The sequence below is a fragment of the Poecilia reticulata genome, chromosome 19 (assembly GCF_904066995.2).
Source record: "Poecilia reticulata chromosome 19, P_reticulata-male-v2, whole genome shotgun sequence".
In the NCBI taxonomy this organism is placed as follows: Eukaryota; Metazoa; Chordata; class Actinopteri; order Cyprinodontiformes; family Poeciliidae; genus Poecilia; species Poecilia reticulata.
Window position 1 is genome coordinate 10,918,979 of NC_088848.1, and position 18,903 is coordinate 10,937,881.

An 18,903-nucleotide genomic window follows, 5' to 3' on the forward strand; every position below is an offset into this window, starting at 1 on the left:
TGTTTAAAATTACAGTCAGGTCCCTAGAAAAGTGGTCTTTCTGGATAAAGATTACCTTCATTTAAAAGACAAAACAAACAAATAAAAACAACCCTCCTTATTAAGAAGCCAAAATTTCCCGTTTGACCTCATCAGTTAGGATAAGCATGTGAGCAGAAGGTGAGTGTGTGTGAGCGATTTTTATGGAGAAGGAGGAGAAGGAAGAGGAAGAAGTGGGGGGGGGGGTTCGTCTTCGTCTTGGTTTATGTCATTGGTTTAAACGACCCAAGACCCCGCCTTGATAAAAAAAAAAAAAAAAAAAACCCAGAGAGTTATACAGACTACTGCCAAAGAGAGGCAGGCAGGGAGCGAGAGAGAGAGAGAGGGGGAGGAAAAAAATAAAGCGGTGAAACATTTGGACACCTACTAGGTGTTTATGCTCATAATAAACAAGACTATAACACACTGTAGCCCGTTTACCCCCCCATTACTCCTGTTATCTGCACATTTTCTTCGACTCTCCTGGAGGGGAGAAAAAAAAAAAACACGCTGCACGGAGGATTTATAAGGTGGAATCAGAATTACTCCGAAATCATAATATTAAGAACAATCTTCGCATGAAACATTAATCCTGAAGCCGGATGATGCTGCCGCCGCCGCCGCCGCCGAGGACGTGTGCCTGAAGAGAGAAAGTCGGCTCCTCAACTTGGCGATTCATTCATTTATTCGGGTAAGTGTGCGATATTTTTTTACTGTAGAAATTGAGAGAGGAGAGAAGCACGCGTTTTAAAATCCAGTTTGTGGGTTGAATGAGAGTTGGGTTGGGGGGGTGGGGGGGTAAAGGGGGTGAGTGGCTGCCGTCAGGGTGCTCAGGTCCGGATTCAGCTCCGGCCATGTGTGTCCACCTTACTGCGCCATGAAGATGGGGGGGGAATGGACGGGTGGGTTGGACCCTCACAGACGCTGTTTTTGACCGAGTAGAGGCTTGTCCTGTTAAAATGTAGACGCGTATTTACCTTCTCTGTTGACAATTAATATATATATATATATATATATTTTACCTTCATCTGTATTTTCAGCCAGGACGCGGACACTGGCGCTTGTTTTTGCTCTCAATAAGACCGAGTACTGAGCGTGGTGTCGTTCAGAAGAAAATAGGAAGTGTTATAGTCACCCAGAGAGTGTTGCATGCTGAGACAAACCCCGTCATAGTGGGGCTTGTTTATGACTTTTACAGCATAACAAATGAACTATTTGTAAAAAGCATTCCGAGATCTTTCGAATGGTACTAATATCGTGTATGTAGGTTAAAAATTAAGAAAGCAACTTGATTTTAAAATCCTCTATTATGATGTTATTTGTTGTCCTAAATTTACATTGAAAAATTGAAAAGTTGTGACCCAAAACAGGGCATTCAGCAATAAAGATGGCATAATTTCTACATTCATTAAAAAAAAAAATGCCATCAAGTTGCCAGTAATAGTTCCTTTACCAATATTGTATCTATGGTGTCTGCCTATTCATTTTACTGAGGTGTACTGTTGCTTTCAAAGAAGTTAAAATTGTCCTTCACACCAATTTTTTTGGTTTAAAGTAGGTGCCTCTCCTCCACCTGTTGTTGTGCACTGCTGGTCAGTTGGCTGCAAGAGGACAACTACATTTTTACCCCACTTGCAAGAAGGACATGTTTTGAATGTTTGTAAACATTCACTATGTGTAAACACAGTAGTGGCAGCATCATGCTGTGGGTATAACACCCGTCACTGTTAAAGGGCCCTCTCACTTTTCTCAGTATCCGTGTGTGTGAGCTGCCTCGACCAACAAAGTTGGTCTGAGGTGATGAAAATGTGCTAGTTTATACACTCAGAAGAGGAGAAGAAGAACTTTTTGTTGTACTTCTGTGGGCTACACAGAGTGCAACAAATTTGGGTGTTTATAAATATTTCCAGTTGGGAGAAACATAGCCTTGGTGTGGGAAGTAAAAAACACGGTAATGGCAGCATTATGCTGTGGAGATGCTTGCTCCTATTCAGCCAAGTTAACGTCACTATTTAGCATCTGGCAATATTCTATGCATTTCTTTACTGTCAAAATCAAAACAAATGTCAGCTTTGTAAATTAATGTAGTAGATGTGATTATCCATATATTGTTTTAGCAGCATTAACTTTCCTGCTGTAAACCAAAGTGATAAATCTTAGTTTTAAACTTTTTTTGTTAATACCATTAGATAGAGATCTCTTGGTGTTTTTACACCAAGAGAATTTGAGACAAGCCAATGCTAAACATGAATCACTTAACTTATAATAGTTCTTTATTTAGCACAAAGTTCTGTCTGTGTAGTTAGAACTTCATAAATTATTTTTTTTATGGTGAAAATAAATTTTCACCTTAAAATATAAAGGATATCTAGTAACTACATTTTGACGTAAAGATAAAAAAATATATATTTGTGTTGAGGATCAAAACATAGCACGCAATCCCACTTATTCTGCTACTAAGAACGCTTTCCATTTGGACATGGGTTTTTGCAGCGTTTAAAAAGCATGCGCTCATCAACTTAGATTTTTAATATTTAGGGGAGTGGAAACATTAAGAGGCTATTGAGTTGATTTTAAAATGGCTACTCTGATCTTTAGATGAATCAAGTGAGTGCTTTCGGACCAAAAGATGTTGCTAACAGGAAGTAAATACGTTTGAATCCTGGGTATGTTTACTTTCTTATCGACGGTGACGCTTGAAACCACATGGTAAACAAGAAGCGACTGGACCAGAAACAGAGCAGAGCCAGTGACTCAAAGATAGTAAAATATCAATGCTGCACAGCATACTTGATCCCCAGCAACTAGTTTTTGTGAAAAACACTTCAGTAGAGGATGGCGTCCTGTGTGCCTTGTCCAAAAATAAACACAATTCACAATATCTTCAGTCTGGGTCTCACTGACCTTTCACACATAACCAATTTTTCAAACGTTCCTCCCCTGGGGGTAGCTTTGAAGAAGATGCCACACATCATCACAGAGGATCAGAGGCCGCACTAAACTTTGTGCATCTCATGACTAAAAAAAAAAAAAAAAAAAAATTGAAGATCAAAAACTTGTTACTGCCTGAGGAATCTCACCTGAAAGGTTGTTATCGCTTATTGTGTTGTGGACTGGTGATCTGGAAGTTTGCAGCACGGAATGAGGAATAGATGGTAGAGAAAAAAAAGCTGTCTGTCTCTGTAACTGAGCTGTAGTCTTTCAATGAAGCTTTTGTACCACAGCTAAAAGAGTAAATGGTAATCAAACTAAATTGAAAGTGGATCTTGATTTAACAGCCACTGTTTTGGGCAGCCAGTGTATGAATGAGCTGCTAATTGCTTTGTGTTAACTTTTAATTACACACTCGAGCAAGTACTTTTACATATTAGCAGACTAATTAAATCAGCATTTCCTGAAAATATGTCAACAGAACGTGTTTGATTATCTGATTTCCTCTGTGTTCATACATAGCGATGCACCAATCAATCAGCCAATGAGTGAAATTTGTCCACTCTTTTTTTTTTTTTGGGCAGGTCATAGAAAACGTTAGGCTTATTTTCTTATTCATTAAATGCATTCAAACGAAGATTTCCAAACCTGCTTAATCCGTGACGCATCATCTGTCGCAGCACGTTTTATTTTGGGTTTGGTAAGGATGTTGTTGATGTTTTTTAAAGTGTAAATAAAAGTTGAGATTAAATACTCTGATGCAGAAATCGGAATGTTTATTTGGAGACAAAAGCACATCTACCATAGAACATTGTTTCCTTTATGTGTTTTAATTAGTGCATATGGTTACTAAGAAAAAAAAACTCGGCATAAAAGAAATTAAAAATTAAAGGAACTGAATGATTTTCCTTTAATTATTGATCTGTGATCGGCAGGGTAAACAAAGAAGACTTTAAGCATTTGTGCAGCTATCATCAAATTTGCAGCACTTTTTTTCTATGCTGCAGTTAGAAATACCAGAAAGTCTGATCTCAATGAAGTTCGAAATCTGTTTCAAGCAGACGAAGCATCACTGCTGCATCTCTTACTTTGTGGCTTGAAGTGGTGGGAAATGGAGGGTTTTGTGTTTTGCAGTATAGAAAGAGAAGATGAAACAAAAAAAGCAAGAAAAGATCCCCTTTTCGCTAATGCTATATACCATGGCTTTATCCATAGGGGGGCTTTGAAAGCAACTGCAAAATCATTTCCTCTGAAATGGAAGATGGAGTGAGATAAAAAAAAACATACTTTTTCCAATAAAACTCTTGCACAACAGCCTGTAAGTGTGAACTTAAAAAAACGACAACAAAAAAACCACAAAGTGGATCACTGTTTGGTTGTAGTCCGTTTATGAATGAGCTGCTAATGGCCTTTTGTTAACTTTTTAATTACGCACTCTTGTAAGTACTGTTACATATTAACAGACTAATTAAATTAGAATTTTTTAGTATGTTAACAGAAGATGTCAGTCGAATAAAAAACTAGTGTCACCCAGATTGAGAGTTGCATCTTAATCCCAGAAGGTTCATAGTCAGATCTGATCAGTGATCAACGAGTCAAACAGTGAAAACCCATTATTTTTCCCGATTTATTGAAAGCACCCAAACTAAGAACTCTCACTATGTCAGTCTATGTTATCCATCCATCCATCCATCCATTTTCTTTCACCCTTGTCCCTCAGTGGGGTCGGGAAGGTTGCTGGTGCCTATCTCCAGCTAGCGTGCCGGGCGAGAGGCGGGGTACACCCTGAACAGGTCGCCAGTCTCACTATGTCAGTCTATGTTATACGCCAAATAATATTTCGATGCAGCTTTCTTGAGTTCAGATAATAGTTAATGATGTGTGTTAAAATCATTAACCATAAATATATATTTTGTCTTTTATAAGTACATTTTCTGTTGAATTACCCTGACTCTTACAAAGAACATGCAGCACAGTTTTTCTCCTTTATATGTAAAAGTATTTGGGGAAAAAAAAAAAAAAACTCCATCTCGCCAAGCTTAAAATTACACAGGACTTTTGTATTATTAAGGAAAACTGTGACGGCTAATGCCTACTTCCTGCTTTTGTTAAACCCTGGCCTCTCTCTTCTGTTCATTTTTCTCTTATTTATCCTTAAATTAACTGTAGTTTTGATACATGTAAAGAATCAAAAAAAGTAGATTTGAAAAATATAACCGACCTATTGATTACACATCAAAGCTGATAAATGGAAACTGATTCCATTCTCTGACTGAGGAGTTGGTGTATCTCTACTAACAAACAGCGTCTGATTAGCATTTAACACTTGTCGTGTTGCATAATTTCAGAAAAAGGGCCGTTTTCATTAATCTGGTCATTTGTAAGTGTATCTGCCAGTGTGCTATTAACAATGCAAGTAGGTTCTTCTTGTAGAGATGCACTCGAGATTGAAATAAGCCCCACAAACCCACAACACAACCCCCTCATTTGGCTCTGATTGGCGATTGGCAGGTTAGATCTTATACTTTTACAGTATGAAATAGACATACTTTGCTGCAAACTGGTTTGAGTTTTGTAAACATCTCACAAAATAAAGATGACCTTGGTGGGCTAGCTCTGTCTCTCTCATGAGTGTGTCCGTGTGCATGCATTAGCGTCAGGAATGGGGGTGGGCCTGTGTGCCTGAAGGACTGGAAGGCCACTACAGATGTGTGCAGCCTGGACATCTGCTCTACTGTGAAGCTATATTGTCAAGGAAGCAGTTAAGATGGTGGGGCAGATTAGTTCAACAGGGATCCCTGTCAGAAAAGCTCCTGTCACAAGAGCAGCAGGAAGGAGGTCATAACAGGTACATTCACAATAATCATTGCTCAGCAGTCGATTGTTTTGTCTCCATCTGTGACCAACAGAGTCGCTATACGTATGGTGAGTTGGAGGCATTTTATTATTTTTTTTATCCTTTTCTCTGGAAATCGAGCAGACTCCATCAGTCTCAGCCCCGGCAAAGAGCCTTCCTCCCCCTCTCCCTACCACCGTCTCCCGCGTTGCCGAGCAGCACCCCATTGCCAGAGGCAATCGAACGTCTCCGAAGGGACCTCTGTTAGCCCCCTGCAATATTTATTACCATCCATCATCCCCAGACCCTCGCTCTGCGCGGGTGAGTAACAGTGGCCGCTAAGTTCTTGTGTTAAAACTTCCCTCGCTGACGACCATTAGAGGGGATTTATGAGAGCGGCGTCCACCTCTGGAGGTGCCGTGGAAGCGAGACGGAGCATGTCTCAGAACCGCTGTGATGCGAAATATGCCGTGGATGCATCGCTTGTGTAAAGCTTGCCTAGACTTCTGTTTAGCTGTTGGTGATTTATTACATGTGCATCTCGGTAAATCCTGATTCATTTCAGTTCAGTCCGTAAAGTGAAACTCGGATTATAAGGCAGTGATATATTTTAAGTGTTTATTTCATTTAATTTTGATGATTCTGAATTTGCAGATAATAAAAACCCCAAATTCAGTCCCTTAAAAAATATTGCAATAGTGGGAAAGACTGCTGACTTGACAGTTGTCAAGATTGCAGTCACTGACACAAGAAGAGTAACCCCCTAAAAAGCGTATTGTTAATTGTTAATGGAAAGTTTAGTGGAAGAAAGAAGAGTGTTCAAATCATAGCCTTGAAATAATTGTGAAATGAAGCTTATATCATCTGTTAGTGTTGGTCCACTGAGTTTTTCTATCATATTAAAATATGATAGAAAAACTCACATTTCTCTATATGTAGAAATGTAGACATTTTTCTGGTCTTTGTGGTAAGGTATTAGCATTTTCTGGCCTTCTGTTATTATTATTTTTTTTAACATTTATATATACTGCTCAAAAAAATAAAGGGAACACTTCAGTGTTCACTTAAATGTTAAAGTGTTCCCTTTATTTTTTTGAGCAGTGTAGTTTGCAGTGCTGTGAATGACATCCTACGTCTCTGTGAAATTCCTCCCCCCTCCCTTTCTATCAAGTCTTTCTTATGTCAGTGATGGTTGTGATCTAAGAGTGACTTGGGTGTTTAAAGGGGATCATGTAATTTATGCCTGGAAGACTACTGAGCCTGTAAAAATGCTTCCCTCATGCCCCTTATGTGTGTTCACCACCTCTCGACATTCTCTTCAATCCTTCCAAGGAGGCAGATTTTTCATCTTTATTTTCTGTGGAGGTTGCTTTGTTTGGACTGGGAACAGCAGCTTTGGGGAAGGGGTAAGTAGCGTAACCTGTATGGTTCTTTTAGGTCAGTTTTAATATGTGATTCTAATTGGTCTCCAAAGCCTAAGACTTCTCCCTTTCCCCTTTTGTGCCTTCTTTCTTCTAAAAACTGTCTGTGTGATGTGTCTGTGTTGAGCCGAGGTGCCCAGGAGCGGCGGTGTTCATTTTGAAGTCTGCCGAACATGCTCATTATCTCCAACTTAAGGCGAGATTGGTTTAGCTGGAAGCGGGGGTAATTTTCTGTCTTTTAAAAAGGGGGCAAAAACGTGAAGGTAAAACTGAAAATTGATCGCGATGGTTTATAGCAGCGGGAAACTAATATGTTTTTTTGCTACTGAAGCTGTAGTCACTCCACTGCTCTCATGGTTTTCAAACTCCTTTAACCTTTAGCAGTGATGTATTGGAAAGGTATTGCAAAGAAACACCTGACATATTGTTCCCTTTTTTCTCTCTTCTCTAGAGGCTCTGTGTATCTTCATTTTTCAGAGGCTGTTCTGCTGTCATTGCTGCCTTTCCTGTTGCTATCAATTCAGTGACAGTAGCAGCAATTGTATCTGGAGCTACATGCGGGTAAAGACTAATTAGCACCATACATGTCTTTTTCATAAATCCCCATGAACAATTCCCTGTACTGTAGGGAACAATAAGATATTATGACATTGTGTGTATGAAGGTTTTTTTGTTGTCTTTTTTTTTCATGTCTGAGGAGGATGTGAGATTGAAACAGTTCAAGAACCTTGAACGTAGTTATTTTCATTTTATATATTTCAATTTTGATGCACAGTACAAGTGCAATGAGAGTAGATTAGTGAGTCGACTGTCATCGCTCTCTTTAAACTTTTCTTGGGTTAATTAATGTCTTTATGTTGATGTTTTCTGTGTCAGCTGTAGATATTTTGTAAATGAAGGTGGGAATACTCATGTGATGAGGATTAATAAGGACAGATGGTTTTGGCGACAATTTCCAGTTTGTTTAAAAAAAGTAAATCAGTAAACTGCCAACATACATTGTTGGTGATTTAGATTCTTTTTTTAAGAGTAAGTGATAACAATATTTATTTTAAAAATGAATAAAAATTTTGTTTAATAAAAATAAATAAATAAATAAAATCCAACCAGTCTTGTGTTATCGTACAAATAAAACCCGACTACAAAGAACGAGAAATATTTTATTTACAGTGTTACATTTTAAGAAGTGGGGAGAAGTGCTTCTCTAGTTGGAAGTACTTTTTTTTTTTTTTTGCTTGAAAATTTGTAAACAGTTGAGTTAAGTTTTATAGATGGAGAATTGTTTAGATGAATCCCTCTCATTTGGCATACACACAGCTGATGGAAACCTTGCAGCACAGGCAGGAAAGACAGACAGCTACTTATGCTCCATTTGAGCAGGAAACACCCCCCCGCAGTTTCTCTGGCAACTTAAAATACGTTTCACAGGCAGCAACAGTATGAGCCAAATGATTAGGTGTTTTAAATATGTACTATAACCATAAATAGATCCAAACATTGTTTAAATCCTCTATAGCCGAACCGCATGGCTGTCTGGCAAGCCGCTAAGATTTTCTTGCCGGTATTGGACTGGATGTAACACTCACCACTCTTCATTAGTGTCAGGGGACACTGAGGTGGTTGAACGGCAGCTGCATTGTTTGCAAAAGGTCAAGTAAGTATTGCAGCGTTAGCCCCCTTTGACCGTGTCTGAGACAGCCTTGTTAGCGTCCGGGTAAGATGTTGTCGGGTGAAGCAGTGGCGCTGCTATTAGAGTTATTAATTTTTTTCCCCAACAACTTAATACACTTTAATTTAATGCATATTAATTGATGGGCTTCTGAATTCACATTCGCATAATCCACCAAGGATTTCTCAAAGGCGAGCACAAAAGGCTTTTATTATCTTAAGGAGGAAGTGGTCTTTTGGGATGTAAAGGGGGCCCCCGCTCAATTGTGTGTTACATTATGAGACAGACATAAGTGAAATGAAATTACAACGTATCATCAGCACGGTGAAGGATCCTATTGAGTAATTGCCTCTGCAGAGCCATTGTTGTAATGTCAGACTTGCTCTTTTGGATATGACAGAGGGTCTTTCATGAAGTCCTCATGCGAGGGAGTAAAAAGCCGGTTTCAAGGTTAAACTGTGTGAAGGCCAAATGTTTGGGGAGGGTGGATTAATTTCATGTCCCATAATATGATTTGTAAGATCTCCTCCTCCACTGCCCTTGTTTTTCTTTGGGAGGGAGATGAAGAAACCTGATCAAAGCAGAAAGCTAGGTTGGGTGTGTGTGTGTGTGTGTGTGTGTGTGTGTGTGCGTGCGCGCGCTTGTAATTCATGTAATTCTACATGTTTTCTAGGTAAAAAGCATGAGGTTTTGTTTCTTAACTTTGAGCAATATTATTAGATATCTTAGTTAAAAATACAATCTGAAATAGGTACCAAATGATTTTCATTACTTTGATGTAGAAGTGAAAATAATTTATTTACTAATATGATTATAAATGTCACCTATACTATAATATTATTCTTGAAGCATATTTTATTACTGTTCTAACTTAAACACACACAAAATACAAAATATTCATTTTCAAAACATCAGAAGCTCAAACTCCAGGAAGCCATCTGAACATTGGAGGGTTACCAGCATCAGGTATGCGAAGTGTGGTGGTGGCAGCAGCATGCTGTAGGGATGGCACATCACCACTCATATTGAGCAACATGTTTGTTAAGTAGCATCTAACTTTAGCTGAACACTAATAATCTACATGTCATGTTATTATAGGAGTTCTAAAAATAACTGTTGCTTTTCAGTTTTTAAAAAAAAGCTGTTAGATCATTTCTTTAATTATTACGTTTATATTTGCAGTATCCTCAAAACGTGATATTTTTGCCAACAGTTGTCGCACTAATAAGATCTTTTTTCTGGTCTTTGCCTATTTCTGTAGTTCTAACTTTACCATCGTTCATCTTATTACTAACTTCACAACGTAACATTGAACCAAAAGCGGATTTCTCATGCATTCGATTATCAATTGCATCATAGTCACAAATGTCTAAGTCAACATGTGCGGGGATGTGAGGGTGTTGCAGGAAAAATCACAGTGCATCATTAATTACAGGGCAGGCTCTAAGAATGGGAGATGGACCGTCGCGCTAACAGATGCCTTGTTGCTCTGTTGGCTTAAAGAAGCCTAACCAACACTTCTATCGCTCTGCGTCGGCAGCCTTTCATTGTGTATCTGTCTAGGTCGGCCCAGCCAATGAAAGCGGTTGCTTCATCTCGCTGGCAAATTCTTTGCAATACAGATGTCCTCATAGATATGCATGTAGTTCATATGGCAGGAGTGTAGATACATTTGTTCAGCCCGGTGATATGTATACAGTATGAGGAAGTGATAAAATCAGCTATTAAAGTCACTGGAAGTAGCGAGTGGGCTGGATGCAGACCTTTTTATGGCTCTTGGCGCCCTGGTTAGCATTTTTCACTCATCACGTTTTAGTGGTTAAATGGTAGAGGAAAAGTCATAAAAATGTTGGGTCATTTCATTTGGTGACTTTACACACACAAAAAAAAAATATTTCTTTAAAATTTAACCAAAAGAGGATTTCTCGCACATTCAGTCATTTCTTGCGTCACAGTCACAAGTATGAATGAACATGTGCAGGGAAAATAATCAGCTTATCTTTTAAGCTGGTTAAAATTTAAAACTATACATTGGGTTGAAATTCTATTAGTCTTCCTTAGATTAGCTGCTGCATAAATACTGGTTTGAAATGTAATCAAAGCGTCGTCCAACTTTGGTCTCAACTAAGATGTGGATCTAGCTACAGAAGTGAAATGCAAGTTTGAATGGACAAAGACAAAATTGTAGTAGCAACAAAATAGGTGAACTTTGCTACTTCCAGTCATTAGCCCTGGCTTACTTTTGCTATGTTTTCTGCTAATGGTTGGAAAATATTTACAGATAGTTTGTGTATTATCTTTGACTCTTTCGGATTCTTTCTCTACAATTTTGTAAAATATAAAGTGAACCGCAACAGTGTAGCTACGCAGAGGAGGTCCGTAGGTAAAAATGTAGCTATTAAAACTCTGTATCTACTTGCAAGCCCTGCATATGTCTTAAACTAATTTTGGCATATTGCTGTGACCTTAGAACATTTATAAATGACTTTTAAATAGAGAAGACTTTTAAAGGACAAAAATTTACTCTGACTTGAATGTGAACCCAGAAGCAACAATAAGAGAAGATAAAACTAGCAACTGTTTGTTAAAGAGATTACCAGCTAAAAGTGAAGGGTAGGGCTGTGGTGGATGACAGTTTCTTTTTTTTCTTGAAATGCCATTAAGTGTTCCTGTATTGTTCTGCAGCTGCTCTGCTTTGATGCTGTAGACGGCTTCATGTTCACGCATTTTAACTAATCTCTCGCTATGGTTATAGGTCTGAGAACAAGGGTTCGTCTTTTTGAGTTGGTGTTGTGGCTGCTCTCACAGCGGCATAGCTCGGCTGTCTGGAAGCATTGAAGGCAGTGTTATAGTCAGTATTGTGCTTCAAGTGCTTAATTCTGCTTTTTAAATTATGATTCTTTCTTATTTCATTTTGTATTTTTTTTCTACCTCCAATTAATCAGCATATGCATTGAGCACTGCATAATTGCTAATACCTGCCTACTGTTGAATTTGTTTTTGAAGGACCGCATATCAGTTTGGCTAACTGCTTTCTGTATAGTTAGAAACTAACCCAGGGAGAAAACCTAAATGCTGTAGAAGTGGAACACTAAGTGGAGAAAATCTCCCGGAGCAGTCACCAGGTACTGTTATAGAGTCGACGTTGTTGTCACGCTGTCAGCTTTTTTTAGCAGAGTTTTCCCCCAAAAAATGCATTTTTTATTTAAATGGTTGTTTAAAAAAGCAACAGGCTTTGGAAGGATGGCCACAGTTGCCTGCTACTGGCTGTTTTTCACTGTACATAAGAATAGACATTTAAGGAAACATGCATGGTAGCAAAGTTTTCATTTATAGATTATTACTTTAAAAATGCACAGGTGCTTTTCGTTGAGATTCTCATATCGAAACAGAGATAGAAAATGTATAACATGATCTATTTCCTGGGCTGTAGAAATCAATTGAACCTGCAAAAATAAGTAGGTATGCAAAATAGATGGATGGATCCATTTGCTTTTATTTTAAAAAAGCAGCAGTTATTGGTATAATAAAGTTTTATATTGCATTTATTTATTGTTTGTGATGCACCAGAAATACAGCTGTTGTCCAGATAAGGCTGGATAACAGTTTCAGCAGTAAACGCACCGTACTTTTGCACTGCCAAGTCTCACTGGAAACAACACTCTTCGGGATGGATGCTCTCATTGACTGAAGAATCCTCAAAGTGAACTACTTTTGAGTCAAGCTTTGAGTTGACTTGACCTTTTTTTTTTTTTTTTACATCAAAAGAGATGTAAGTTCATGTAAAAGCGATGTGAAATACTATTTAAAAGGTAACTAGAATCGATCTGACATTATTTTATCACAATCCCTCTCCCAGTGTGCTGTTTAGCTGCAGTCAGATAAAGTTAGATCTGAATCGGTCTTAAACATGTGCACACTTTGACCACATGCAGTTGTTGGCAGAAGGGTTATTCATGCACTTGACATCTTGGAGGAGCTTTAAGATTGTCCCTCTCTCTCTCTAGCTGAAGAACAACAAAACATCCTGCAAAATACCACCATAAAAAGCTCACTTTCAACCCTATGCTCTGTGCTGTGTTGGCCTAAGCTCTTTCCAGCCGTTACCTTTATATGTCAGATAAATTCGCTTCAGCTGTGGAAACTTTGTAGGTTGCAACACTCCTCCTTCAACAGTGTGAAAACAACCCCATGTGGAGTCTTGGCATTTGAATTTCCTTCGAACTGGACTTCTTTTCTCTACAAGTACCCTATAGCAACACCAACGCAGCCCTGTGGTGCAGTTGTCTGCCTGAAAAGCCTCTGCTGCTTTCTAAAACCCTTTTTTTAACTCTCCTTTTACCTTGCACTTTCTTATCTTTTTTTCCTTCGACAGGTAGTCTTCTGCATCCCTCCTCCACATTGAGTGTAACAGGCGCATCGCTTATGTAACATGTCTAAACATTTGTGGAGCATTAGGAGAAGTCATGCATGTCAGAGCCGTGCAAAACGTCCCTCTGTGCACCCCATAGAGGCGGGACAGATGGCTGTCCTCGTTCCCAGTCTTGTAAACTGTTTGTGACAGGAGATGGCATGTACACAGCTGAACCAGAGCGCTTCTAACTAAGGCTTGACAGACAGTGGTGGACACAGTCACATGTACCCTCATCAGACAGAAACCTTTATATGAGAATGATTTATTCTCTGTTTTTAACGTTTTAACTGCTGATTGTATTTATCATTGCAAAAGGCATCTATACTCGCATTACTACTACAAACTTTAATCAGTTTTATAAGAATTCTGTCTAATGGAACAACACAAAGTTTTTCATAATTGAGTCATCTAATGAATATTGTTTGATTTTCAATACTTCTTTCATGAATAAAAATGTGAAAATTTGAAGTAAAGCATCCTTTGGGGATGATGGATCTAGTTCCATGTTTGATTCATGTAAACAGTCATGATTGACAGTGCTAAGACCCGCCTCCTCCCAGCTGTGATTGGTTGTTTCTGACCAGGAGTGGTGTATTTCTGCAGATATCAGTAGGACCACAGAAAGGAGGTAAAGGAACTTGATTTTTTTTTTTGACAGATTATCAGTCTCATGTTATACTGGCACAACACGGTGACAGTTTTAACGAATGTGTAAAAAAATAGTTTGTTTATAAAAGTTACATACTGCAGCTTTACTGTGGGTGATGTTTTATGTACAGAGGAATCATTAGATCGTCAATTGTTTTCCTTTCACATCAGAGATGCGCACTACTTTCTGTTGATCTAGATTATAAAAACGTGGAAAAATGGCATCAAATTCGAGGGGCGTGAGGCATGACAGTTCGCTGGTTCATGGAAAAGTTCCTAAAACTCCAAACAGCAACAAAAGGCCATCATGATTCTTTCGTCAGGTCATTCATCACGACGTTAAAGAAGGTGACCCGGAGTTGTTTTCTAATTCGCTCGTTAATCACCGGCCCAGCAGACGTGTCGGAACACTCTCACTTTGTCCCCCTTTAACAACTCTCTGGGCAGAGTCCATTACTGAGTAAACACAGAAGAAACGAATGAAGATGCCCAGCGCCGAGCACCCAGAGGTGAGATCAAATGGCAGGCTTGCTGATGAAGAGCTATGTTTATGGCTCGCACTCTATTAAGAGGAGCCTCTTCCCTGCTGGCTCATAATGAACATCTACCTTGTGTAACAGTTCGAGTTCAACCTTTTTCTCCCTTGCGCTGAATTACGGGTCATTTTCATCAAAATGTGCCCTAATTGCGCACAGAATCGAGACGAGGGAAGGCGGGGGAGCTGGGGAGGCACTGATCTGCCGATGAGGAGAATGAGTTTTTTGGCTGATTTGGCAAGGTGACTATCTTATGGCAACATTAACTGTGTTGATACGAATAAATCATGACCATTATTTTCCCCTTTGCACGTTAATGAAATCCGTGTTTGTCCTTGGAGGATTATATTTCTGGCCTTTACTCTCCTTTTCTTTTCTCTGTGTACATGGTAACGCCTCCTCCAGATGTCCCCCGCTGCGGGAGGCTGAGAGGCACATGCGAGGAGCTTACTGCTAACAAAACACACACACGCACACGCATACACGCACACACGCATGTACACACACACAAACATCACCTCTGGGGGCAGCCACCTCAGCTGACCTGTTATGAAATAAGGCTGTGGAGAAAAACTGTGCCGTTTTTGTCAAGATGAGAGTTAAATAGTCCTGACAAAAAAGGGCCTCGGTGTGTGTTTGCTCGCGCGCGCGTGTGTGTTTGTGTGGGGTAGGAAGCAGGGAGAGCATCTCAGGAAAGGAAAGTGTTTTGGTAAATCACAGACAACGTACCATCTGCACGCAGCGGGGTGTATAAGCGACACTGGGCCACTACTGTGAGGAACTATTGCATTGTTATTAAATGGCTGTTGCCTCCCTGGCAGCCATATTAAAGCTTTAGATCTTGCGTCTGATGGGAGGCATCGAAAAGGGAAAAGATATACTCTGAACCAGTCTGGCCTTTCAGCATGGAATGTAGCCATGATGACACACATTTGAAAATGGTCAACTAAATTGGGAATGTTGCTTATTTGTAGAGATGCCCTGATCCAAACTTCGCGGCCAGTTTCTGTATTTTTCTTTTTGCAGAGTGCGAACACAAGCCTTGGTTAATAGAAATTTTAGCTGATGTTGTTGATTTGTCTGTTGGAGCCATTGTAAATAATGATATAAGCCTTCAGAATATATATATATATATATATATATATATATATATATATATATATATATATATTTATTTATTTTTTTTTCCATTCCAATTTTCCAGTTTATGTTTGGAACCGAAACCAAGAAATCTATTATTATTTTTAAAACATAAGTCATTACAGAATTCACATCTTAAACTAACCTGGATAAGATTGGCTTTCCATGTAAGTATCGACTGATTTCTGATCACCCAAAATTAAGGGAATTAGTGCAGATTGATCCATGCACAACGCGTGAGCATTTTGTAGATAACATTATCATCCTGAAACAATCTTAAGTTAGCTTATTTTTTTTTAGCAATACTTTTTGCAAATTTGTTTAAAATGAAAGTCTGGTCCTCCCTTCTGAAGCTGCTGCCCCCTCGACCCGACCCCGGATAAGCGGAAGAAAATGGATGGATAGATGGATGGATGGATGGATGGATGGATGGATGGATGGATGGATGGATGGATGGATGGATGGATGGATGGATGGATGGATGGATGGATGGATGGATGGATGGATGGATGGATGGATGGATGGATGGATGGAAGCATTTCGATCACAGCTGATTTCTCAGTGCATCTCTTAGTTTCCTCTTCTTTTCATCTCTTCCTAACCTCCCTCTATTGCCTCCTCTTGCTCAGCCTCTCTCCTACACAGTGTTGTCAAAGGACTCTTTTTTTTTTTGTCTTTATATATTCAAATGTTCTTCACGGTCACCATGTTAACTCAATCCCTCAAGCGGTTCTGCGGCAGAATTAATTTAGTTTCCCACTTGCAATTAGATGTGTCTCTCTCTTTCATGGCTGAGGAGTCTGGATCCACTCTGGCTGTAGCAACATGTTGACTTATCGATGCTACGTGCCCTTTGTGCATTCTGAACCAGTGGCAGACAGTTCATAAAATGCTGCTGAAGAGTACAAGTTGATTAGCTCCTCTTGCTTTCCCCTCGTCTCATTCCCTCACACTGAGGGGGAAAGAAAATGATTCGCAAGATTGTGCACATTGTTAACTTTTTCTTGTTAAGTTTATACATACCAGAGGTCATTAAAATGATCCAGAGCCTGAATGTTTGCCTGTAGAATTGAATCTGACCTCTAGCGGGGTTTCTGTGCAACCTTTGCTTGTTACATAGGGAAGAAATGTGGATTACGTCCTTTTTCGCTTTCTGCATTTTCAACCGAGAACTGTTGCTTTAATCAGTGTTCAGCGGTGAAACTGTTGAGTTTTCTGTTACACTTCTCTGTGATTACAAAATATCTGTGATTTGCCATTGTCAGCAGCAGCCTATTTTGGATTTTTGTGTAAGTATTCATCCAATCTTTCTTTTTGATTTGGCATAAGTGGACTTTAAATCTCTAAGTAGATGTGTTGCAAAGATTTATTTCACATAAGCAAACCGATATTCTGCTTTCCAATTGATTGGTATAAGTCACAGAATATGTTGACAAAATGGGGGTGTAAAAAGTCTCAGGATATCAAAGTAAGGTGTTTTTTTGTCTGGAGAAAATCTGTCTTGCCAAAATTAATCCAGTCACTGCCAGCAGGGGTTTGTTGGCTCCTCTTAGTTTGTAGCCCACTTAGTACCATTTTGTCCCATCTTCCTTCCATTTTATACCTGTGAACAAAACATTTCATGTCCATGTACTCATCCATTGCATATCAGTTTATTTTTCTTCTCAGCTAAATATTAATATGGTAACAAATAGTCAAAAACACGCACAAATCTCATCTCATAATTTTGAAATACTTTATGCGACATCGATTCTCATTCATATTTAGTCAACTGGTATGAAAAATGAAAATATATCATAAGTTTTTACGTGTCACTTAAACATCTTTTGTCATTTTGAGGCAATTATACGAAATTACATAAGTCATCAGTTGCTGAAAATAGGTACAAATTAATGCATTGGTTGGTACAGTATGTAGCAACACCTTTTTGTACCCAGAATTACTTAAAAAAATGATACTATGAAAGTTCAAAATGGGAAATGGGTAAAATGATAGCAGTACTACGACACTGTTTGCCCCACTGGTTTAGAGAGAGAGACTTTTAGAGCTGTTAAAAAAATGATTATATTGACCACCTTCACCACCAAACCGGCTACCTTACAAAGGGTTTTTCAGCAAGTTCAGATTTTCAAAAGTTTGCATCATGTAATGTCAGAATTCACCAATTTTTCCTTGATCAACTCCGATTGATGATTTATTTGTCTAATGCTTAAATATAGTATGTAATAACCAAAATATGTTTTCACAATATTTTTTGTCTATGTTGGTGAAATCAGAACTAAGAAATCCCATAATTTTCAAATTATAAATGCATCAACCAACACTCATGCACATTGTTTGAGTTGAATAAAAATCTGAAAAAGCTAGGAATGGGTGCATTGATGAAAATATGAGGGGTATTCTTTTAATTCATTTCATTGTTGTTTAGAAGCAAAACTTCAACCTCTACAAAAGTCTCAATCAATGAAAAGATCTGTATCGGCAAGGAAAATGTCCAGTCGGCGCATCTCTTAATTTCCACGGAACAGTCCCAGATGTCGGCGATAAATGTAGCTCTGATTGCGGATCGTCTTCGCTTTAGCCCACAGCATAGTTTGTTAGCATCTGGCTAAGGAGATAAGAGTTGATGCCATGTGGCTGACGACTGATTATTAAATAAATAAATAGATACAAAAAAATGTTCCTAAGCGGCACAGGAGTTTGACAGAAAAATAAACATGTGTGCATGCTGGGCAGCACTTGTTAAAAGTGGAGTCAAGTAACTGTCAGATCAGCGGCTCAGTCAGTTCTTTACTTGCTCCAGCTACTGCGCGAGGAGTGAGTTTGTGAGTGGCCATAAATATGCATGTACGCTTGAACTCCTGACAAAAGTTTTCGAGCACCTTTTTTTGTTATTGTTGTTGGGTGGGGGAGGAGGGAGGGGTGTGTGCCGTCATGCGGTTTGATGAAACCTGACATTTGGAAGAGGTCTACGAAGAGGATTTTGTTTGTGACAGCTTCAAATTACTGTGCCAAGGAGGGACGGGGAGAAGGAGGGAGGGGAGGACGCAGGGATTGAGGGAGAAAATGGCTCCTGCTTATTTAAATGTCACTCCATTGAGGTGAATATGTAAGCTCTTTTTTATATTCCCCAAACAAGCACTACATTGGCTTGTCTGACAATGGAAAAAACATTGCCTGCCATAGTTTCCCCCCCCCCTTTTCTCTCTGTTTGGCTCAGGCTGTGATATTGGCAGAAGGCTTTAAGCTCTGTGTAGCTTTGCCAACATCTTGACAGTAACCACAAATCA

At 39.1% G+C, this 18,903-nt stretch overlaps 1 protein-coding gene across 2 annotated transcripts in view; it reads left to right on the forward strand.

The window, feature by feature from the left end:
- The first annotated feature begins 335 nt into the window (after nt 1-335).
- ctbp2l (C-terminal binding protein 2, like) overlaps nt 336-18,903 on the forward strand; it is a 117,341-nt gene continuing 98,773 nt past the window's right edge. For both annotated transcript variants that reach the window (XM_081601019.1, XM_081601020.1), the window contains exon 1: nt 336-709. The gene's annotated coding sequence lies outside the window, so the exon portion shown is untranslated. The remainder of the gene's footprint in view (nt 710-18,903) is intronic.